General features: G+C 57.0%; 1 pseudogene; it reads left to right on the top strand.

Annotated features, from left to right (window-relative positions):
- LOC128945551 (uncharacterized) overlaps positions 1-23,682 on the top strand; it is a 1,882,792-nt pseudogene that overhangs the window by 603,076 nt on the left and 1,256,034 nt on the right.

Here is a 23,682-nt window from a genome sequence, read left to right as displayed (position 1 = left end):
AGGGTGGCCAGGATTGCAGAGGATTCCAGGCGAGGATCTGTGGGCAGGCGCAGGGGCTTGGCCCGCTGTGGAGCCCTGGCTGCTGCTGCGTTGCCTTCAGGGCAGGCTCAGGGGCGGCCTCCCATCGTCCTGCTGCAGGCGGGAAGTGCAAATCTGCGGGGCTTCAGAGCCCTTGAGGCCAGGCTGAGGGGTCCCCCCGTGTTGAGCTGTGCTGGCGGCTGTTTCTGGCCTCGGGGACACTTGGCATGGGCCCCTTGGCCACCAGTGGTGCTGCTTGGCACTCCTTAGGCAGGAGCCGATGTCCTGGCTGGGTGTTGGCAGCAGCAAAGTGCCAGGGCAGGCTCTGTGCCAGCCCAGCTTGCTGTGGGAGAATGTGCCTTGATATCTGCTCCAGTGGTTGCTGAAGCAGTGAGAATTGCTTTTGCCCCCCTGTTAGGTGCCATGGAGTCAGCAGAAGATGTTGAAGCCTTCCTGCTCAGGGCATTTCAGTGCCAGGCTCTCACAAGCACTCGCAGCTGCGCGGGTTGAGCTGAGCATGGGGCGGTGACCTGCGCTGTGTCTGATTCCCTTTCCTTCCCTCCCCTGGAACAGGGTGTTGCTTTTAGATGCCACTTGTCCTGGTTGCTTCAGAGTACTTTGGTGAGGCTCCATATCTAATTTTCCCTCTTTCCCTGGGGCTGCCCACACTTCTGGATTCACTTCAGCGTGGGCCTTGTCAGACATTTGACACAGAGATACAACAGAACCGGCCTCTGTATCCCTTTTTATAATATTAATTTGTGTTAGGAGTTTAGTGATCAAATCCCTTCCCAGTAAATCATGATAACAATTAGGAGCAAATAAAAATTCACGCATTTCAAACCCATCTCCCGGATCAACTAACAGTGATTGAATAAAACCATACCTCTTTCCCACTTATCCCCTCACTAATGAAACATATTTTTAGCATTTTCCCCCCCTTAGGTCTAAGATATAGAGTGGATTGAGAGGCCCCTGTGTCCATCAGGAAATGCCTCCTCTCAGTGCAGACCCACCCTGAATGTTCTCAAGGGCTGCAGTGTGGAGGGTCCCTGGTGTGATGGGAGCTGTGACAGCCCTGCCAATACATGTTCATCAAGGGGTGGACTTGCTGGTCTGAGGGTGCTGCTGTCTGTGCTTGCAGTGTCCTTGTGCCCTGCAGCTGGAGCCCTGGTTCCTTGCCAGGGGCTGTTTGGGTGGGCTCTCCCCTGGTGAGGAGGGCAATGCCTCTGCCAGGTGCTTGTGCCCGAGCCCATGCCCTGAGTGCTGGGGCCCCCTTGGGCCCTGGGGTTGATCCCTCAGGGGCTGTAGGAACTGTGCCATGCCCTTTGCCTTCAGCTTGGCCTTTTGCTGCTCCCTTCTTGCATTCACCTGCTGTGCCTTTGTGCCCAAGTGCTGCAGGGCCTTCTTGTGCCCCTCCTGCAGCCCCCCTCAGTGCCTGTGGGTGCTTGTCTTGCTTTACAAGAGAGGTGTCTGCTCGGGAAGGCAGAAAAAGCCTCTCTTGGAATGGAGAATGCAAACCCCCTCCCTCTTAATTTTTAGACTAGTGAAATCAAGGGGCTCTCAGGCAAAGAAATGCGAATAGGAATACCAGTTCTTTACTAGTGTGTATAATAAAGCAAACAAACACCAACAGCTGCGGCACTGACAGCAAAAAGAGCCCGGACCCAGTCCCGGCCTTTGGGCTGCGGCGCTTTCCCCTTGGGTGCAGTTCCGGGCACGGCCGGCAGGGGCGCTGGTGGCTCCCGTGGGGCGGGGCAGCGCATCCCTCCCATGGGAACGTCTCTGAAGGGAAATAGAGCAATCCCTTCATCTAACTCTTTCACTTTTTTACCTTCTCTAGCCTTTCTCCCGTGTTTTGGGAAAGAATTTGGAGAGGGCTGTCTTTTAACTGAGCTCCTAGTGTTTTGATAAGGTGCTTCCTGTAGAGAGAGAGAGTTTCCCTGAACAGCCGGAGCTGTGGTTACTAAGGGGATGTAACTCAGAGCAGGACAGGGTCAGGGGAGGATATCCCGCCGAGGCTCGGTGGGAGTGTGGGCAGGGTCTGCTGCCGGAATCGGCAGAGGGGGATCTTCCCGTGGAGCCCGAGGCGGAGCGTGGGTAGCCCCCACATGGCTGATGGCGGCTGATCCGGCAGCTGCCGGCAGAGCAAAGGCAGGTGGGAGAGCCCGGCAGCAGCGGCGGTGCCCAGCGCAGGTGGCACGGGCAGGGCAGCCGGGGATGGGATGGCTGGGACCCCCCCTGGGTGCGGTGGGCGCGGTGACCTCGGAGCAGGCGGCAGGACAGAGCAACCCCCATCTTCCCCAGCATGGCCGGCAGAGCGACCGCGGGCCCGGCAGTGGGAGCAGGGCACACAAATTGAGCGACAGCGCCGGGGCAGGTGGAGCTGCCCTGGGCAGTGAGGCCGCATCTGGGATGGAAACCGGGGCAGGCGGAGCTGAGGCGGGCAGCGAGCCGGGACCCGGGACAAGCGCCTGGGCCGCGAACGGAGGGGGCAAGACCTGCAGAGGATCCCACTCTCTGATTTTTCCTCCTGCTCCCCTCCCTTTCATTTCCCCTTGTTCTTTTCTTGTTTTTTTCTCGGGGCTTTCTGACACTTCAAAGATTTTTATTCTCCTAAAATCTCCTGTCTAACATATGGCATATTCTCTCTGTTCTAGATTAAACGGGTTTTTTTTACAAATAAACCCAGAACCTAACAAATCCAAACTTCTGTTTGGATACTTTGAAATGGCCAATGAACTAACTCATGACCTCCTAATGTTGTTTTTCTCATCACCTTTTTATTTATCCTTTGGCAAATTAGGGATACATCCTAAATCAAAAAATCCCAATGCACCCATAATTCCTTAAAAAATGATCACACAAAGCTTGAGTTCCCCAGTGGGTTTTCTGATGCCTGTCTTCTAATATTTTCCTAGTAAGCATATTTTATTAAGTAATTGTCTTCCATCAAGAAGTTTCCATTTCCCTGATTTATCTTGTTCACTTCCTGTCTTGTTTAATTCTTTTTTCTCAGCTTCCCTAAACTTTGGAATTTCCAGTTTTTCCTGGTTTGGAGTTAATATTAACATAACTCACTCAGCTCCATTTTCTGCTGCATCCTTAGCTTTGTGATCTGCCAAATTATTTCCTCCTCTTTCTGGGGTCTTTCCCTTTTGGAGTTCCCTTATATGTACTATAGCCATCTCTTATACTTAATTGTAATGCCTCTAAAACCTCTAAAATAAGTTCCTCATGTACTAGTCCTTTTCTTCTTGAATTAAGTCATCTTTTTCCTTTCCAAATTTTTTACAGGTATGTACTACTCTAAAGGCATACCTTGAATCAGTATGTATAGTTCCTTTATTTTGTGGTAAATATTCTAGTGCTCTTTTTAAAGTATATAATTCACAAGTTTTAGCTTACTAGTTTAAGTTTAATTTCCCTTTTTCCATAGTTTGTATGTTTTTCCCATCGACTACTGCATACCCTGTATTTTCTCCTTTTGCAAGGAGTTGTATCTCTATTTTTTTTCTTTTTTTTCCCTGTATCCAACTTACAGGTTTTCTGTCTCATTTTTCAAGATCTTATCTATTCATCTTCTGCCTCTGTTTTTCACATTCACTAACAACCTAAATACCACTTTTCTTTCAACTACACACACAAAAATAAAAATCTTTTTTCTCACACTACTTTCAGTACAATACACCTCCCTGAAAGGAGATATAGTGAAGCTTAAAATACAGAATCTACATTACCTATATTTTCATTCATCTACATTCACTCACTTTTATTTCTCATTCACTTCCACACATTCTTTCCCACCCTCAGGACACAGAGTGGATCCCTGTTGACAGAGAATCGCGGGTCCCTGTGGCCCACCCTCACCTTGGGGTGGCCTCTGGGTCTCAGTATCTCCGGGCCTCCTGGGAGGGCCCTGACTCTGCTGCCTCGGGTGCCGTTCACCTGTGAGGCTGATTTGTGTGTCACTCACACTCTTTAGCCACGGCCCCCTCACACGCCCTGGGGACAATGGCCCGTTTGCAGGTCACCTGTACCTTATGCCACAGCCCCCACAAGCCCAGGAGAACAATGGCTTATTTGTGGGTCACACACTCCTCTTTCCACAGCCCCCCTTCCCACCCCCCGAGAAGCTGAGGCTGATTTTGTGTGTGACTCACTCTCACACACAGCAAGACAACAATAAGGTACCTTTTGTTATATATGATCAAATCGAGAGCTAAACGTATAAGAAAATTTAGCAAAGATTTATTAGTCTGTGCGAATGAAGTTCGGTTGTCAAAACCACCACAGCCAAGGGTCAGCGTCGAGCCCGGGTTTGGTGCTGGGTGAACACGGATCTGACCTCCGAATGTCAGTCTCCCCCTGTTCACAAATGCTGCCTGACACAGCGAGTTCTTTTACAGTTTATTCTGCTCGAGGCAGAGATGACCGAATGTTCTTTGTGTCTCTTCCCATGCATAACCATGTCTTTACCTCTGCAGAGGTGGACAAAGACTCAGTCCAGGTGTCTGATGTTGTCAGTAGACTCCGGGGAAGTCAGCATTCACATGCATCAGGGTGGCGCTGTGGATCATCTTGGTAGCTGTAATTGACGAGGCGTTAATCACTCTTGTCTGGACCTGGTGACCCGGGGAAGCCAGCGATTATCGCCCTGGAAGCTTCTATTCTTTCATTAAAAACCCCGATGTTTATCTCAACCAAGTCCAGGAACTAGATGTATATGAATATGACACTGCTCCTGGCCAGGATGGTCAAAAGATATAATGTGGATTTTACAATATTTTATACATTAATAGCATGAAATATCTCTACCATATACTACACTTTCACATCACCTATTACAAGTTTAGGTGTTTCTGGCCAGTCCTGGTGCTCTTGGATATCCCTCAGCCCAGCTGTGCTGTCCAACCCCAGATGCTCTTGAGCATATCCTCAATCCGGCAGAATTTTGCTCAACCCTGGATGCTCTTGGAATGTTAATTCCTCAACCCAGCAGGTTTTCATTGGGCTCTCTTATCCCTCAAAGCAGCAGAAGTTTTAGGAGCCCCTTTTGTCCCGTTTCCTAGTGGATTGGGCTCGGAAACTCCTCTGCTCCCTTCCTCCGAGGGGTCCAGCCCCTCTCTGAGACCCCGTCCCAGTTACCCCGGGGGATTCTCTCACTCCTGTTAACATTCACTTCGTCTCTCTCCTGGCCACTTACCGCAGAAAATCGGAAACGCAGCGTGGGAGATTCCAGCACTCACTTGGCAGGTCTGGGACAACCAGCCCTCGTCTCATTCACAGCCCAGAGCAGAGAATGAGGGGAGAAGGGAGCCCGGTAGCCCAAACAGCCCCTGGATCCCGAAATGGGGAGAGCGAAGCAGGGGGAGCTTTTGGCATTGCTGGGACTGCCAGCAGCCTGGGCAGGGCGGGCACCGAGGAGAAGGGGGACCCCCAATCCATGCGTGACCCGCAACTGCTGGGACAGGGGGGAACCCCCGAACACCAGAGGGGAGGAACCAGGGACGGGGAACTCCTGGGAGGCTTTTTCAGGGCTGAATCTTGGATGTTTGGGAGGTTTTTCTGGAGCCCTGATGACCAGTGACTTGTAGAGATGTACTTGGGCAGAGGGACCTTCAAACTCAGTGTGTGTTGGGGAAGATGAAACAGGAAAGCCTTATAAATACGATTGTCTGGCAAAAGATTTTGTGAACATAAAAAGTATAAGGAAGATTAAAATGAAAGCAAGCTCTGAGATTCCTCATTTAGTGAACAACTGGAAAACAATGGTGTGGCCCAACTGAAGGTAATCCCCTTTTGATGAAACAATTGCCTCTGCTTGCAGACACATCCAAGGGTCAGAGCAGACCTTACTAGCTCAATAGAAGGGGTCCAAAGAGGAGTTTTTAGGGTTTAAAATGTAACACAGTATGGTGATGTAATGATTTTTACAGGCTGTATGTAAATGCTCTAGGATTTGTATCTTGTACTAGATTGGTTAGTGAGAAATAGAATATTCAACACAGAAGAAGATTGATTGTATTGTAACGGGACCCTTACTCTCATACGCTCTTCTCCTCTTACTCTATTACCCTCTCATCCTCTCTATCCCTCTCTTCTCTCGGGCCTGCTCCGAGCTGTGCCTGGCAGCTCCCAGCAGGGCCCTGCACCCAGGCCCTTTGCAATAAACCGCAAGTTCCATGTCCTGGCTGCAGAGCTCTCTCGTCTCCGTCCGTTCCAACCGTCCTACCCCCCGACACTCCTACAAATGTGCTCATCCCTTGTTTTCCCCAAACCAGGATTTCCCATTGCCAAGGCCTGGGAGGCTGCGAGGAAGAGGAAGATGCCCCGGGACACTGAGGCAGGTGAGGAGGAAGTCAGTGCCCCTTTCCCCTCTCTGCTGCTCCATCTCCCAGCCCAGCACGGCCCCGGCTGCAGCTCAGCCCTGGGGGATCTCCTTGCCCTTGCCTGTGGCACGGAGGGAAATCCCATCCTGTCCTTATCCTTCCTCCCCCAGAGCAGGAGCTGAGCATGGAGAGCAGGGAGGACAAATGCCCGCGGCAGAACCTGGTGGAAGAGGCTGTTTTGAGTGGCTCCACGGCGCAGGAAGCCAACGGGGAGGAAAAGGCCCGGAGATGCCGCACGAGGAGGGGCTGCAAACGCAGCCGGCGGGGATCTGAGGGGGAAAGAGCCAGCCTGGGCCGGGAAGGCGGCCGGAGACAGAGCCAGAGCTCGGAGCTGGTGCTCCATGAGCAGCTCCATGATGGGGAGAAGCCCCACACGTGCGTGGAGTGTGGGAAGAGCTTCAGGTGGAACAGCCTCCTGATCAGGCACCAGAGGATCCACACTGGGGAGAAGCCCTACGAGTGTGGGGAGTGTGGGAAGAGCTTCAAAGAGAACTCCAGCCTGATTGTGCACCAGAGGATCCACACTGGGGAGAAGCCCTACGAGTGTGGGGAGTGTGGGAAGAGCTTCAGCCGGAGCTCCCACCTGATCAGCCACCGGTGCACCCACACTGGGGAGAGGCCCTACAAGTGTTCCAAGTGTGGGAAGAGGTTTCAGACCAGCACCCATCTCCTCCAGCACTATCGAATTCACAGAGAGGAGAGGCCCTTCCAATGCCCCGACTGCGGGAAGGGATTCAAGGACAACTCCACCCTTAGCAAGCACCGGCGCATGCACACAGGGGAGAGGCCCTATGAGTGTGGTAAATGCAGGAAGAGGTTTCCGACCAGCTCCTGTCTCCTCGAGCACTATCAGATTCACACAGAGGAGAGGCCCTTCCGCTGTCCCGACTGCGGGAAGGGATTCAAGCACAACTCCAACCTCGTCAGGCACCGGCGCATCCACACTGGGGAGAGGCCGTACGAGTGTCCCCAGTGTGGGAAGAGTTTCTCCAGGAGCTCTCACTTGACCCAACACCAACGGAGGCACCGGTAAGGGAAGCCCTGCGAGTGCCCCGAGTGCGGGCAGAGCTTCGTGCACTGCTCCAGCTCCATCTCCCACTGGAGGAGGCACTTTGGGCACAGCCCTGGTCACTCACATTCCCTGTGATCCGTGTTGGGAACACACCTGGCTGCTTCGCCTTTTGGTTTGGCCTCTGCTTCACCTTCATCCTTTAAAAACACCCAAAACTGGATTAAATGAAGGAAATTGATCAAATAGATAGATCTGAAGTTCCATAATTTCTCAGTTGTTTTAGAGGGAATTTAGGATTTGGGGACAGGTTCTGTGTGGACTGCTGCTGTTGCTAAGAGGCAGGAATTTGATCTCGCCCTCCTTATGTTGCTGAGAACTCCTCCCCTGACCCAAACTCCAACTCCACCCTTGGGATACCCTGTAAATATTCCACCACAGTGCTTTTCCCCTGCCTTTGAGGGGTAAGAAATGGATTCCCAAAGGATCAGCCCTTTTCCCACAGGATTGCAAAGGATCAGCCTCATACTCCACTGGATTCCAAGAGGATCAAGCTTTTCCCACTGGATTCACAAAGGATCAGCTCTTTTCCACTGGTTTCCCAGAGGATCAGCCCTTTTCGCACTGGATTCCAAGAGGATACACCTTTTTCACTGGACTCCCAGAGGATTCTGACCCTGTCACTGTTGGTTTTTTGTTTGTACTACTGCATTTGTATTTCTAATTTTTCCTAATTAAGAACTGTTATTTCTACTCCCATATCTTTTCCTGAGAGCCCCTTAATTTCAAATTATTATTATTATTATTATTATTATTATTATTATTATTATTATTATTAGTAATAATAATAATAATAATAGTATGTTATTGTATTACTATTATTATTAATCAAAGGGAGGGGGTATATATTTTCCATTCCAGTGGAGGCTCCTGAAATGGGGAGACGCCCCCAAGGATGGGCCATATCAAATAGTTCCTGAAATAGGTAAATGAGTTTATGGTTATGCGTGGGGGTTTATGAATATGCAACAGACAGATGTAATCAAGCCAGAATAATTAAGGGGTGTCCCCGAAAATAACTGGGGGGTCTCGAAGGCCATAACAACCTTCGCCCCTTGGTCCTTGTCTCCCATGACATCAACCTGTTGCATATTCATAGACTTTTTGCATATCCATAAACTCATTTACATATTCTAGGAACAAACAAACCTGGCTTAATCCTGTCTGGGGGTCCCACCCCCGTCCCAGCTCAATTTGGGGTGTCCCATCCCTCTCCCAGATCAGTTCTAGGATCCCATACCTCTCCCAGCCTAATTTTGGTGTCCCATTCCCCTCCCACCTTAATTTTGGGGTCCCATCCCCTTCCCAGCTCAATTTTGGGGTCCCGACCCTCTTTTCCCCGCTCTCCCTCCCCTTTCCAATCGTTCCCCCAATCCCCTCCCCCGTGTTTGGTTTTGGGGGCTCCAGGACCCTCCTGCTCCGTTTTGGGGTCCCTACCCCATTTGGGATTAATTTGGGGTCCCCAGCGCATGCCCAGGGTCACCTTCCCCCCCTCACCAAATCCGCTCCTGGCAACTGATGAGTCATCAGCGAGACACGCTCTGACTGGCTGGAAATTACCCCGCGCGGTCTCTGAGTATTTACCGCAGTGAGAGGCCTTGGTCTGTGGCTGGCAAGTGATGAGTCAGAGTCGGGCCGGGCGCTGATTGGCTGAAAATCGCTGAGCGGGGCGAGTGCTCTGAGTTTCTGCCCAGCAAGTGGAACGGAGGGGAGGAACTGGGGTTTCTTGAGGTTTATTTGGGTTTATTTAGGGTTTGTTTGGGGTTTATTTAGGGTTATTTATGGACTATTTGGCGTTTCTCTGGGGTTTTACTTGGTTTATTTCTGTTTATTTGGGGTTATTTGGAATTATTTGGGTATTTTTGGAAGTATTAGTGTTTGTTTGGAAGTATTTGGGTTTATGTGGGTTTATTTGTAATTATTTGGGGTTCTTGGAGTTAATGTTGGTGTATATGGGTTTTTTTTTTTTCAGTGGGCTTGATATCGTTTGGGGTTTTTTGGCTTTAACTTCGAGGAGGTTATTTTCGTCTTTTGGGGTTATTTGGATTTGTTTGGGGTTATTTGGGGGATTTCTAGGTATTGTTTGGGGATATTTGGGGTTTTTTTCAGGTGTTTTGGGTTTATTTGAGTTATTTGGGGTCACGTAGGGTCAAAAGCTCCGCAAATGTTTCTCCTGCAAAAATCGGGAATTTTTCCTTAAAAATATGAGAGTTTTCCCCCAAAAAACCAGGAATGTTGTCGTAAAAATCCCGGACTTTTCCCAGCCAATAGCAGCGCGCCCCGCCCCAAACCAACCAATCACCGCGGGTCTCCCCTCCGGAACACCAGCCACTCTGTGCACCGATCCAACCAATCACTACATGCCTCCCTTCAGACACGCCCGCCTCTCACACACCGAACAAACCAATCACCGCGTTCCTCCTCTCAGCTACTCTCAGCTCTCTCGACCTGAACCGACCAATCACCGGGCGTCTTCCCTCAGCAATTCCCGCCTTCTTTGCCTCTATCCAACCAATCACCGCGCGCCTGCCTTCGGCAAAGCCCGCCTGCCCCGCCCATATCCTGTCAATCACCGCGCCCTCTACGAAACCAACCAATCACCGGGCGTCTCCCCTCACCAACTCCCTCCCTCCCCTCGCTGCTCCAGCGAATCAGAGCCGAGCCCGAAGGAACGCCCCCTGACCCCGGGACCGGGCATAGAGCGGGCGCTCCCTCCACCCCCGCCCTCCGGGACCCCCTCAGGGACCCACGGGAGCCGCCCCGGGCTCGGGCGGGTCCTGCGGGAGGCGCTGGAGAGAGCGGGGGAGGCGCTGGGAGAGGACGAGGGGGCTCCGGGAGCTGCTGAGGAGGGGCAGGGACAGGTGAGGGGTCCTGGAGTGGAACTGAGGGGAATTTGGGGAGGGGTCTTGAGGAGGTTTGGGGGGGATTTGGCGAGTGTCTGGGGGGAACTTGAGGGGGTTTTAGCGGGGTCTGGGGGTGCTGGGGGGCTATGGGGGGGAATTTGGGGAAGGGTCCTCGGGGGGTGTCACGATCCGTCCTCACGGACGGGTTTCATGATGGTTCATGGATTTGATCTAAGGGTGCAAAAAGAACTGACAAGGGGGTTTGCAATGATAATGGAAACAAATGCACCTTTATTGAATGACCACAGCAAAATGCGATAGAGGGATTAAGGGAGAGAAAAAGATGGGGGAAGAGAGAGACAAAAGAGAGAGAGAGAGAGAAAGAGAGAGGGGATAGAGCTACCAAACGTAGAGACGAAGTCCTTTGGTCCAGTCCAGTCGAGGACCCGCCTGTTGCGTCGGGGAGGTCTCAGTGCCACAGTTCATCTGGACCCCAATTATACTCTTTCTCATTGGGGGAAGTGGGATGGATTTTGCAGCCAAAACAAAGGTAGTGTATTGTATCTTCGGGGGGGGTGGGAAATAAGGGTACACACAGTCCAAGTTTGGCAGCAGGCGAGAGTCATTGTTTTCGTTGTCCACTGCCTACACCTGCAACATCCATCTTGCTTTGGGCAACTTTCCTTCCTCGCCCTGTACACCTCCCCTGAGTTGGGGCTTTCGGTCCCAGTCTCTGGAAGAAGGTGAGAGGGGCCTTCTCACATAGGGATTTCATGTCTCAGTCCTTTGATGAAGAGGTTTCTTACATCTCTACTTGTCTGTCACAGTGATTATTAATGGTCTTCTCTTGGGGGAGGGGACCACCCTAAAGCTCAAACCAGCCAGGCTGAGAGGTAGGGAGGATTCCAGAGCTATTGTGCAAAAGGGCAGGATGCCCTGTGAGCTCAGTGTAGCGTATAACAAACAACATCTGTGAAAACAGCAACTTTACAACACTTTCAGGCCTCAGGCACATGACTTTCCCGGCCACCGGATCAGCAAATGGGGGTTTTAATTTTTTGGTGGTCTCTCTCCATGACAATCGTAAGGCAGATGGGGGATATTTCAGACAGACTCTCACAACAGGGAACGCACTTGTTCCCCCAGCTCCAGAAAACTTGATGCAGGAACAAAAACATTCCTGCAGAAACCACCAAAGGCCGAGGGGCGTTTGGCCACTTTCCCTTCCACACCGCACGCTCGGGCAAATTGCGCAGACCAAGCAGCCTTTCCCCTCTTCCCCATTGGCCTGAAGACACTGTGCACCAAGAGAAAGCTCCTGGACACCCGGCTATCCAACACAGCAATTTAATGTTCCTCGAGTGGGTGAAGGGAAAGGAAGTGCTGGCAGAGGAGAGGTGTTCCCCGCAGGCTCAGGCGGCCCCAGCAGACGCAGCCTCCCGGATCAGTTCTGCACAGCGCCGCGGCAGGACACTCAGCCACGGGCACACAGGAAAGGCCGCGACTTCCAGAGGCGGCGGAGTTGGTCTCGCATCCTCTGGAGCCGGGAGGAGGGAACGCTCTGTACAGCTAAAAGGATGTGCAGAGCTTGAAGTGCCAGGCATGAGATGGCAGGACTGCTGTCATCCGTCATGTCCTGAAGGGCTGCAGAGAAACAGAGGCACAGTCAGAGGCTGGATCTGCGGGGAGCTGGGCAGAGCCTCCAGCCTTGTCCATGCCACGCAGCTGCCGGCACGGCCTGGAGGAAGCAGGAGCCAAGAAGGACGAGCTGGCAGCTGCTGGCCAGGAATGTCCTGCAGGCCCCTGCAAGGTGTCTGTGCTGTGGCCCCGCTGCCCTTGGGGCACGCAGGGAGCGGAGCCGTCGGTGGGTGGGCCAGGGAACGCAGCTGCCAGCGGCAGCCCCCGCCGGGAGCCCGCGGGCCTCACTCACCGCTGCAGATGATGCGGAACTGCGGCTGCTGCCCTGTCAGGTAGCGCCCGGCCATCCCTGGGGAGCACAGAGCGTGTCCTGCCTTCAGAGGCACAGCTGCCGCCTACGGGCGCTGCCAGCCCTGAGGCCACACGCCCTGCTGGCCCGGCAGGGCTCAGCCCGGGCCCCTGGCGCACGCTGCCGCCCCAGGGCACGGCTGCCAGAGGGCGGCAGCAGCAACGCCCAGGCCAGCGGGGGCTGCCCATGCCCATGCCCGGATCCTGCTGCCGGCACAGCTGGCGGGGCCGGGGCCGAGCTGCGGCAATGGGGCGGGCCGGGGAGGGAGCCGGGCTTGGCGCTCACCCATGAACCTGACGGCCGCCTCTCGCAGGGGCTCCTGTGCGCTCCGCTGGTAGGGCAGGGCCAGGCGCAGGTGCTCGGCCGCTCGGCTCCTGTCCTCTGCCAGCTGCAGAGAGCGGCAGGGCACGGAGGGAAAGGGTTGATGCGGGCCCTGTCCCGGGGCCGGGCGCTCCCTGCGGCCGGCGCTGCTCCCCCTGCCCACAGAGCCCCGAGGCCCGGCCAGCAGCGGCAGGCGCCGGGCTCGGCACGGGGCACAGGGCCCGGCGAGCCGCGGTGCCGCCCCGCAGCAGAGCCCGGCTGGCTCGGGGCTCCGTCGGCACCGGCCTTGGGGCCACAGGAGCCTGGAGCAGAGCCCGCACGCCCCAGGGAAGGGAGCGGCGTGTGGGGCGCAGGCCGGTGCCCCTGCGTGCGGCACTGGGCAGGGGCCACAGCTGCCAGCCCCACAGACTGGGTGCCGTGGGCAGGCGGCTGCTCCAGGGATTGGGCTGGGCATTCCAGGCTGTCCTTACCAAGCACTCAGCAAATCTCCATATTTGATCCGTCTGCAGCAGCTCCGTCAGGAAGCTCACTGCAGAAAGCAGCGTTTCCCGAGAGGCCTGCAGAGCAGCAGAGACCCAGAGATGGCACCGCAGCCCAGGGCACAGGAGCCGCATCTCTGTGCCAGGGCTGGGAGGAGGCTGGAGCCCGTCAGGTGCCAGGGGGTGGGGAGACAGCTGAGCCCCCTTCCATGGGGACACCCAGGAGGCCTCACCTGTGCCATACACTGGTTCTCATCGTGGCAGTGGAAGAAGAGTGGGAGCAGGCTCTGGCTCACAGGCTTCTTCAGGGGCTTTTCTCCCTTTGCCACTACAAAAGCGATTACGTCTTGGAAGAGGCGAATGGAGAGCAGCTGCACAAGGCTGTTGTCCTGTTGGAAAGGAAGCCAAAGCCCTCCACATCCGCTGCTCCAGGCCCCCCTGTGCCCCGGCCCAAGTCAGCACCCAAGTGCCTGTGGCTGGGGGCACAGAGGCTCACATTGTCAAAGAGGTGCCAGAGCGCCTCAGCCAGCTGCAGGGCGATGGGGCTGGCTATTGCCAGGTCTTCCTGCAGCATCAGGAGGCTGAGCACAATGAGGGTCTTCTCCACGATGTCTTCATCCCTATCCCACAGTAGCTTCACAAGGCTTTCAGTCAGGCTGTACATGCTTGGATCCTGTGTGCAAAACAAGGCTGGGTAACCCCACGCTGCTGCTGCTGCTGCTGCTGCTGCTGCTGCTGCAGGGCTCAGAGGCCAAAGGCCTGTCCCAAAGCACTCAGGCAGCTGAACAGCGAGCCTGGAGAGCTGGGAGCAGCTGCCAGAGCTGCCAAAGCCCAGCTAAGCCCAAGGGGCTCCTTGCCCCAGCCCCACGCTGCCAGCACAGCTTCAGCTGCTGCCTTCTTCTCACCATCGAGGTGAGCACCACGAGGCCTCGGAGTGCCACGCAACGCATCTCCCTGGACTGGCTCTGCAGGTGGCTTGTCAGGATCTCCAGGACTTTTCGCATTCGTTCAAGTCCAGGCAATCCAGGAGCTGCAAGGCACAGAGCAGGCACAGAGGTGCCCAGCTGGCAGGAGCTCAGAAGTGCACAGGGCCGAGCCAAGGCAGGAGCACAGGGCACAGGCAGCGTCCCAGGCAGCTGCAGCTACGAGAGAGCAGAGGGGTGGGAGGCAGCTCAGCCAGGCAGCGCTGGCCATGGGGCTCACCTCCACAAGGAAGGCCAGGGCGGGCAGTTCCCAGTCTGAAATGCCTTCGCTGAGCAGCTCAAAGAGGCAGGATGCCATGCCACAGCACCAGATGATGGAGACACGGCGCATCTCCCTGGCAGGGAGGAAAAGGCACCATTGCTCCTGGGCCGGGCGGGCAAACCTCTCCCAGGGCTGACTGGCAGAGCTCTGCTCTGCTCCCGAGCACCCCGGGCCACTTTGGGGGACGGCTGTTCCCGGGCACCCTCCTCTGCCGGCCTTTTCCAGTCTGCTCATCCCTCCCTTGGTGACAAGGCCCTGCCGCCCATGACCACGGGGACTGCGTGGGGCATTGGGGGCACAAAGGAGAGGGGCGGTGGGGAGAACGAGGTCTCACCTGGCCAGCAGACCCACTGCACAGTGGTGGGTGTCGGCACGGAGCAGCGTGTCCCAGGCACGCTTGCGTTCTATGGACAGCACCACGTGCTCATAGTGCATTTGGCAGAGCAGGGCCTTCAGGGTCTGCAGCGCAAAGCTGTGTCCAGAGCAAAGGCCAGGTCACGCTGGGAGCCCCGGCTGCTGCCCTGGGGCATGGGAGGGACAGGGAGACTGGGAGGACTGGCACGGAGCACCTGTTGGGGTTGGCGGAGAGGCCGTGTTGCTCCTGGCATCCCTGCCAGAAGGTCTCCACCTCTTCTGGCATCTCCTGCGTGCTGATGTAAGCTTGGAAGAGCAGATGCAGAAAGAGACTGGAGAAATACTCCAGCACGACAGGAGAGCGCCAGGCCAGATTGAAGATTTTCCACAGTGCCACGGTTGCCTGCAAGAAATAAAACAGCCAGAGACATCACTCAGTGCTAAGACATCCACGTGGCAGGGCCTGAGTGTGCAAGGGAGAGGCCGGGGGGACACGGGGGGAGCAGCCGGCCTGGTGCCCCTGAACCCTGCCCCTAAGGCAGAATTCAGCCCAGTGCCTGAGGCAGGGAGATGCAGCTGGGGGGAGCACAGAGAGCTGGCTGCTCCAGAGGCGGCCTGGGGGCTGGCAAAGGCCGGCACCAGAAACTCACAGCCAGGGCAAAGACTCCTGCGTCGTCCCCATCGGAGGTGCACACGCTGTGCACTGGCCAGGCGCTCAGCACATGGAGGAGCAGCTGCAGCGCCGGCTCCGCAGTCCTGCTCGAGGACATCATGGTTGCCCACATGGTGACGGCAGCTCTGTGGGGTCAGAGCTCTGTGTCAGGGCGGGCTCGGCCACAGCGCCGTGGCCTAGGCAGCTGCAGGGCCCCGCGCTGGCCCTCAGCCCTGCCTCTGCCCGCTGCCCCTGGCCGGCAGCGGCCAGCCAGCCCACGTGGGTACAGGCCCGGAGGAGCAGGGAGGGAGCGTGGCACCAGGCTCAGGAGCTGACATGGCAGCACTGGAAAACAGAGGAGCCAGAGGATCCTGGAACTGCCCGCCTGTCTGGCAGCCAGCAGGGACAGGCTCTACAGGGTGACGGGCCAGTGAAGCCTAAGCTCTCAAGGCACGAGGGGCTGCCCTACCTGTCACACGATGGGGCCCAGCACAAGAGGGTGATCAGCACGTCACAGGGGTGTTCCTGGGTCAGCTCCAGAAGGGCCTTGTCCAGCCTGTGCCCAGCAGACTCATTGGCCGTGAGCCACTGGTGGATGTACCTCACCATGGCGGGCACCTGCAGAGGGCATGGGGAGACTTGCAGAGCTGCCAGAGCAGCAACTTCCCCTGAGAAGTGCTTCCCTTCCAACCACATTGGGCCGGGTCTCAGAGGCCGAGGGAGCCCGGCAGAGCCGGCTCGAGGCGCCACACCACTGCTGGGGCCATCGAGCCCTTGCCCCAGGCTGCTTACTTGCGTTGGATTGGAGACACCCTTCTCCACAAGCAAATCCAGCATGGCAGCACCGGTCTCGGCATCGAGGAACGGAAGGTTGGCCAAGACGCCCATGCCCACACTGGTGGTCTCTTTCTGCCAAGGGAACGTGATGAATTCACAGAGGGTCTGCAGGAGAAGGGCAGCAAGGGACGGAGAATCCGTGGGGTGCTCCAAGCCTGGTGCTTGGCTGAGCAGTGCCAGCAGGCCCAGCCCAGGTGGGGATGGCCGCAGGTACCTGCGCCGTTCTGCCCAAGCGGCCACGGGCGGCTTCCAGTTCTTGTGTCCCGTCCTTGGCTGCATCTGGCAAAGAGCGAGCGCAGCCAGAGCTGAGGGGCTGCGGGAGAGGCCAGAGAACACAGCGCAGCCCTGAGCTCCCCAGGCAGGGAGAGCCTCGGGATGCCCCAGGGGATGGAGCGCGGCCACCAGGGGCTCCAGCCCAGCTTCTGTCCTATCCATGGATATGTCCACAGGGATGGGATGGGATGGGATGGGATGGGGCCAAGCTGGCTACAGGCACCAGCCCCGTGGCCCAGCTCTGACACTCACCCTCCTGCAGCAGCTGGAATTGCTCCAGTTCTTCAGGCTGCTGTGCTGAGGTAGCTCCAGCCTCTTCCTCCTCCAGCCAGGCCAGCTTGGGCACGCTGGGGGGTCTCTGCTCCATGTCACTCTTTGCAGTTAGGAGTGCTTGCTGAAGCAGAGAGGCCTTGGAAGGGCTGAAGATGAGCAAGTGCTGCAGTTGTGCCTTGAAGGCACCTGCAACAGAGGAGCCTCAGGAAGGCTACAGGACAGGAAGTCCTGCAGTCAGTCCTCGAGGGCAGCAGCAAGAGAGAAGTCTCAAGAAGGAAATAGGACTGCAAGTCCCGCAGTCTGTCCTCGAGGGCACCGGCTGCAGGGATGGCAAACGCTTGGGAAATCCTCCACGTCCCCGGTCCCGCAGCCTGGCCTCGAGGTCACCTGCACAGGGAATGCCTCGGAAAAGCTCCGGGTCAGCAAGGAACTAGCTGGCTGTGTGGGGGCTCCTCACAGCACTGCTCTGTCCCGTCCTGTCCCATCGCGTGCACCCAGCACTGTGGCGTGGCCATGGCGCCGCCAGCACCTACGTCATGCCGTGTCACAAAGGGTCACCCTTGCACACTCTGTCCCTTTCCATCCCATGGTGACCACGGTGCACTGTGTCACAGAAAGCCCCAGGACACACCTCCACGTGCCCTCGGGATACCCCCACTCTACCCAAACTGCCGCAACTTGCAGGCAAGACCTTGCCCCAAGTGTTGAAGACACAGCCCAGCAGGAACTTTAGCAAGGGCCCAAACAAGAAGCAGCTGCTCCTCTGCTCTGCCTGCTCGGGGCAGCAGAATGAGCCCCCACGGCTGCCAGCGCAGCAGAGCAGGAAGGGCACCGGGGCCTTCCACAGGCCCTGCCACGGCCTCTTTGGGACCAGTCCCGGCGCTGGGTGGCCGGCACACTCGCAGGGGCGTGACACAGACACGGGACGTGTGGCCCAGAGCTCCAGTGCTGCTCTGTCCCCTGGGCAGTGCTGGCAGCAGCAGCTGTGGAAGAGTCCCTGCCAAAGGAGATTTGCCATGCCCAAGGCCTTCCGATGCTGGTGCCTCTCTCCTGCCACAGAGACCTGTGGCCCCGGGGGACATCTCTGCCAGAGAACAGCCAAAGCCAGCGTGTCTTGGTGTCTGTGTGATCTTTTCTGCCGGTGGCTGTTGGCAGGAGCACTTGGAACAATTGGTGGCCACACTTGGTATTCGTCAGAAGGCAGAAGCTGTTGTCCCTTCCTGCAATGATTTTTGCTCGGAAGTGATTATCTGCAGGACAAAACCACCATCCACTATTGACTTTCACAGGACAATGACATTCTTACAGAGATGCTGTCAAGTTGCCTTGTGTGCTTCTGGCTGTTTTTCTTTCTCTCTGGATGAAAACATCAGCCCAGCATCTGATGGCCAATGCTGCGGGTGCTGCCCGTCTGGCTGTGGCCAGCAGCTCGTGCCCAAACACAAGCGGGTGCCTTCTGGGCAAGGGGATGTACTGGCACGAGCAGCCATTTTCCCTGGTGTCACGGTTTGATGCTGGCACAATGCCACTGCCCCCATGAAAATACATTCTCCCTGGTGTCTGCTGTGAGATGCGACCAGGAACAGAGCGAAGCAGGCTCCAGCTTCGGAATACAAAGAAAAAAATCTTTCTTAACTTACAATATATAAAAGAAACACACAGAAACAATGAAAACCTTCCAAACATTCCTCCTCCCCCCAACCAAATTCCCAATACATCACAGTAAGGCAAAACCTTGGACTCGCAGTTGTCACCCCTCAGGTCACCAACTGTCAGTCCATCACCACCCCTCAGATAATCAACTCTCAGTTCATCAAGGAGAGCGGAGTCCCTCTTGTGCCACAGGCTTCCCCAGGAAGCACAGTTGAGACCTCTTGTGTTTCCATGTCACACGTGGCACCGCCCGGAGATCATTTCCCATCGTGACATCTTCTTTCCATGCCCAGTGCTCTCACCACTGCACACGGACCAGAGCTGCTTCTGGGGTTCCCCTTTTAAGGATGCTTTACGCTGTTCCAAAAATGAGCAACAGTCTTTCACTTTTGGGACACCTATCCCTCCCAAATTCACCCCCTGGGGTCGAGGGGTCTTCAAGAACAAAGATCTTCCTCACTGAAGGCAGAGGGCACCACCACCCTCCTCATCCATCTCTGTTCATGCCGCTCCTTCACATCACATCACTGCACTCTCTTGGCTCCGAGCCATTGCCTCCCCCTAAATGTAGTCTCTGTGTCACAGGAAAAATGGTTCTGTCCATGACTATGCAAGAAAAGTTCAGCCAAAGGCCACTCCATCATTTCCTCCCGCCTAAGATTCTTCTCAACTTCTCTTGTGGCCCATCTCCTCTTATCTCATCTCTATCTCTCTTCTGATTCAGCTCCAGGAGGATCAGCATTTGTAAAATTCCCATCATCCAAGAAAAGCGTTAAAATCTCGGGCTCTGCCTGTCCAGAACTCCCAGCTGGCCCTGCCGGGCACCTTCTCTCTGCACCCCTTCTCCTTCTCGGCTGTGCTGCCAGCACAAGGTAGCAAATTTCTAGGTGGCACAGGCACACACACCGGCTCTCCCTCTCTCTCTGGGGGCGCTGCCCGATGCCTCTCAGTGCTCCTCCACCCTTCCATCCTGCAGGGGCCTTCACCTCCCTTCTCTGTCCAAGGCCCGGCTCCCCTCACCCAGCCGCATGGCTTCCCCTCCCACACCCAGCCCGCAGCCGGGCAGGGCAGCTCTGAACCTTTCACCCACCGGAACCAAGAGAGCTTCCCCTGGGAGTTCTCTGCTTATTCAAATCTGAGTACTGATTGGTTTGACCACAGCATCCCAAAAAACTCACTTCCTTTTCAAACCAGGACAGCAGGACCAAGGGATCCGAGCAGAAAATCCTGAATGAGCTCAGTAACCCAAAAAATGGGGTTAAATGTGAAATGAGCGGCTCTGATTGGCTGGTCCAGCACAGCCCGCCCCTCTCCATCCCCGCCCCCACCTGCCCGGCGCCTCAAGGTTCCCGCTCCCCAAAAAAACCCCAGCCCGGGGCTGCAGCGTCCCGGAAAGGCCTCAGCCCATGGCAGCGCAGGCAGGCGGCGCCTTAGCCAATGAGAGGTCGGGGCGTTGGATTGCCTCATCGGTTGCCGGGCGGAGCCCGTGGCCGATCGCTGCCCCGAAGAGGCGGCAGCCAATGAGAGCGCGCGGCGCTGCCGAGCCCGCCCTGCTCCGGACTGGCGCTCCCAGCGCAGAGCGGCTGCTTTGGGGCTGCTGCTCCCTGCCCGGCCCCGGCCGTGGGGCGAGGGGTGGCAGCTGGGGCCCTGCTGGTGGCACTGGTGGTGCTGGGAGCCCCCCCGGCTGCGGGCGCGGAGCTCTCGGGTGAGCGGTGGGCGGGAGGCGCTGGGAAAGGGGGGGAGAAGGTGGAAAAGGGGGCGAAGGGGGGAGCCCGGAATGGAGGGCGAGGAGGAGGGGACCCCCCAAAGGGAGAGCGGGAGGGGCTGAGGCGTGGGGGGAGGGGAGGGAGGGGTGGGGAGAAGGAGGGGAAGGGGGAAAAGGGGAGGGGGGACCCCAAAACTGATCCCGAGGCGGCTGGGGATTGGGGGATTTTTGGGAAAATGGGGAAATGGGACCCCAAAAGTGATTTGGGAGCGGCCAGAGGTGGGAGGGGGGAGGATATGAAAGGGGAAATGGGGGAAGGGCGGCAAAGAGGAAGCGGCAGCGCGGGCAGGAGGGTCCCGTGGCGGCCGTGGAGCACAGGGGGTGCGGAGTGGGGATCCGGGGTGGGCCCCGGAGCTCTGCGGTTTCTGCTGGGGTGTGCTGGGAGGGCACCCCCCGATCTATGTTCTGCACTCACAGGGGTGTTTCAGGAGCAGATAACATCGGAGTGTCACTTCATTAACGGCACGGAGAAGATGCCGTACGTGGCGAGGTTCATCTACAACCGGATGCAGTTCGCGATGTTCGACAGCGACGCGGGGTTCACCTCCTATGAGGAGAAGGTGGCTAAGTCCTGGAACAGCGGCTCGGCTAAACTGGAGTACAAAAGGGCTCAGGTGGACAGGTACTGCCAGAACAACTACGAGGTGGCCACCCCGTTCCTCCTGGGGCGCCGAGGTGAGCTCGGGGCAGAGCGTGTCCCCTCGGGGCCTGCCCTGTCCATGACCCCGGAACACCACAAAACCTCCCTGGACATCGCCCCAGAGCCCTCAGCGCTCCTTGAACACATCTCCGGAACCCCCTGACCCACCCATTGACCTTTGTGTCTCGCCCAGTCCACCCCAGTTCTTCCCAGTTCCTCCCCGCGCCTCCAGCTCAGCCGAGCGTGGAGCTGACGCTTTTCAGCCAATCAAAGCACGAATCTCTGATGACTCATCTGTTGCCAGGCACACCCGCAGCGCCATGTGCCGCGGGCTGGGCTCGGCCTCGCAGTGCTGCGCACTTCATTGCCAGTTCCTCCCAGTGCCACCAGAGTCTTTCAAACTCCCTCCCAGTCCCTCCCAGTCCATTCCCAATCCCTCCCAGTACCTACTCAGTCCCTCCCAGTCCTACTGAGGTCATTCCCAGTTCATTCCCTCAGCACAATCTGCAATCCCAGGGCCCCTCATCTCCTCCCATTTCTCTCAGAACCACCCCAGTTCTTCTCCGTCCATTTCCAGTTACTCCCAGTCCTTTCCAGTTAGGCCCACCCACTCCAACTCAATTCCCAGTCTATTCCCAGTTCACTCCCAGACCTCCACCCTCTCTCCCAGTACTCTCCATCCCCTCCCACCTCTCCCAGTGCCATTCAATTCCCTCCCAGTCCATCCCACTCCGTCCCAGTACATTCCCAATCCATCCCAGCCCATCACCAGTCCCTCCCACCACACTCCCCTGGCCATTCCTTGTCACTCGCAGTCCATGCCAGTCTCTCACCAGCCCAGCCCAGCCCTCCCCTCTCTCTCCCAGTGCCCCCAAGCTGATCCCAGTGCGTCCCACTTTCTCTTTCTCTGTCTCTCCCAGTGCCCCCCAGCGTGTCCATCTCGCTGGTGCCCCCCTCGAGCTCCCAGCCCGGCCCCGGCCGCCTGCTCTGCTCCGTGATGGATTTCTACCCTGCTGCCATCCAGGTGAGGTGGTTCCAGGGCCAGCAGGAGCTCTCGGAGCACGTGGTGGCCACCGATGTGGTCCCCAACGGGGACTGGACCTACCAGCTGCTGGTGCTGCTGGAAACCCCCCCCCCCCACCAGCGCGGGCTGAGCTACAGCTTCCAGGTGGAGCACATCAGCCTGGAGCAGCCCCTGAGGCGACACTGGGGTACGGGGGAGCCCCTGGGGGCGCTGGCAGAGGCACTGGGCTGTGCTGGGAGCCACTGGGAGGGAGCTGGAGAGAGCCGGGCTGGGACTGGGAGAGGGGCTGGGGGCTGGGCAAGGGCTGGGAAGGGGTTTGGGGGATGCTGGGGTGGGTGGGATGGGCTTGGGGGGGTCCTGATGGGCACTGGGAGGGAGTTTTGGGGTGCTGGGTGTGACTGGGAGGGATCGCAGGAAGCCCCGAGGGGCTGGAAGGAGATCGGCGATGGCAAAGCGGGGCTCGCCATGAGCTCGGTTGTGCTGGGCACAGACTGGGAGGGCTCTGGCTGAGTCCTGCTGCGGCTGCCAAGGAACTGCGAGAGGCTTTGGGGGTCCTGGGGCGCTGGGGGCACCTGGGAGGGGGCTGTGGGATGCTGAGAGGGACGGGAGGGGCTTTGGTGGCTCCTGGCCAGGACAAAAAGGGATCAAGGGGAGGTTTCAGGGGGTCCTGGCTGGGCTGGGGGCCACAGAGAGGGTGCTGGGAAGGGCTCGGGGTGTCGGTGAGAGGTTTTGGGGGTGCTGAGCCCTGCGGATCCCCCAGAGATGCCGCCGGACGCCGCCCGCAGCAAGATGCTGACGGGCATCGGGGGCTTCGTCTTGGGCTTGGTCTTCCTGGCGGTGGGGCTCGGCTTCTCCCTGCGCAAGAAGGTCAGGGCGGGTGCCGGGGGTGGCGTCCCCGCCGTGGCTGAGCGTGTGCGCTCCCGCCGGGGCCCCCAGCCCGGTGTCACCCCCTTTTCTCTGCCCACAGAGCTCCTGAGCCGGCGGCGGCCGCAGCCCCTCCCCGTGGGCTCGGGCCCGGCCGGGACCCCCCGCTCCGTCCCCGCTCTGCTGATTTTGGGGGGATCCCGTGTCCCCCCCAGCCCCGCTGGCGCTCTGCCCCCGCCCAGTGCCCGCTCTCAGTGCTCCCAATAAAGCTTCCCAGTTGGGCCCGGGGCCGTTTATTGGGGGGCGATGGGAGGGGTTTGGGGCGGGCGATGGGACGGATTTTGGCAAAGGGAGGGGGACAACGGATGGGGGCTGGGCCCGGGGGGAGCGGGAGGAGGAGGAGCAGCAGCAGCACCAGAACCCCGCAGTTTCCCCGCCCTCCCCGGAGCTGCAGCCCCCCCAGCCCCATCAGCATCGCCCCCTCCCCACATCCCGCCGTGAGCAGGAAGGGGGATCTCAGGCATTGTTAAGAATCTCTAAATAATATTAAAAAACAATTTGGTATGATTTTAAAATTTATATAACTTATTAAAATATAATGCAATGTTTTTAAAATTTATGTGTATGTATTTTTTAAATTTTAATAATAGTTAATAATTGTCTGGACCCCGTGTTACTAAAAATTGTGTTTCTAAAGGGGAGCGGGTGTCACGGTTTGACACTGGTGTAATGCCAGTGCCCCCATTAAAATCCATTGTCCCCAGTGTCCACTGTGAGATGTGACCAGAAATACAGCAAAGCAGGCTCCAGCTTAGGAATAAAAGAAAAAAATACTTTATTAACTTATAATATATAAAAGAAACACACAGAACTCAGAATGAAAACCTGGAGGAAGTGAGATTTTTGGGATGCTGTGGTCAAACCAATCAGTACCCAGATTTGAATATTGGCACCTGTTGTGGCCCCTGAGGACATGGATTCACCTCTGAGCAC

This window comes from Melozone crissalis, unplaced genomic scaffold (assembly GCF_028551555.1).
Source record: "Melozone crissalis strain CALT ecotype California unplaced genomic scaffold, PUWL_Pcris_2 ptg000066l_1, whole genome shotgun sequence".
NCBI lineage: Eukaryota > Metazoa > Chordata > Aves > Passeriformes > Passerellidae > Melozone > Melozone crissalis.
The sequence above is the reverse complement of the archived record's forward strand: the minus strand, read 5'-3'. Positions and strand labels throughout refer to the sequence as shown.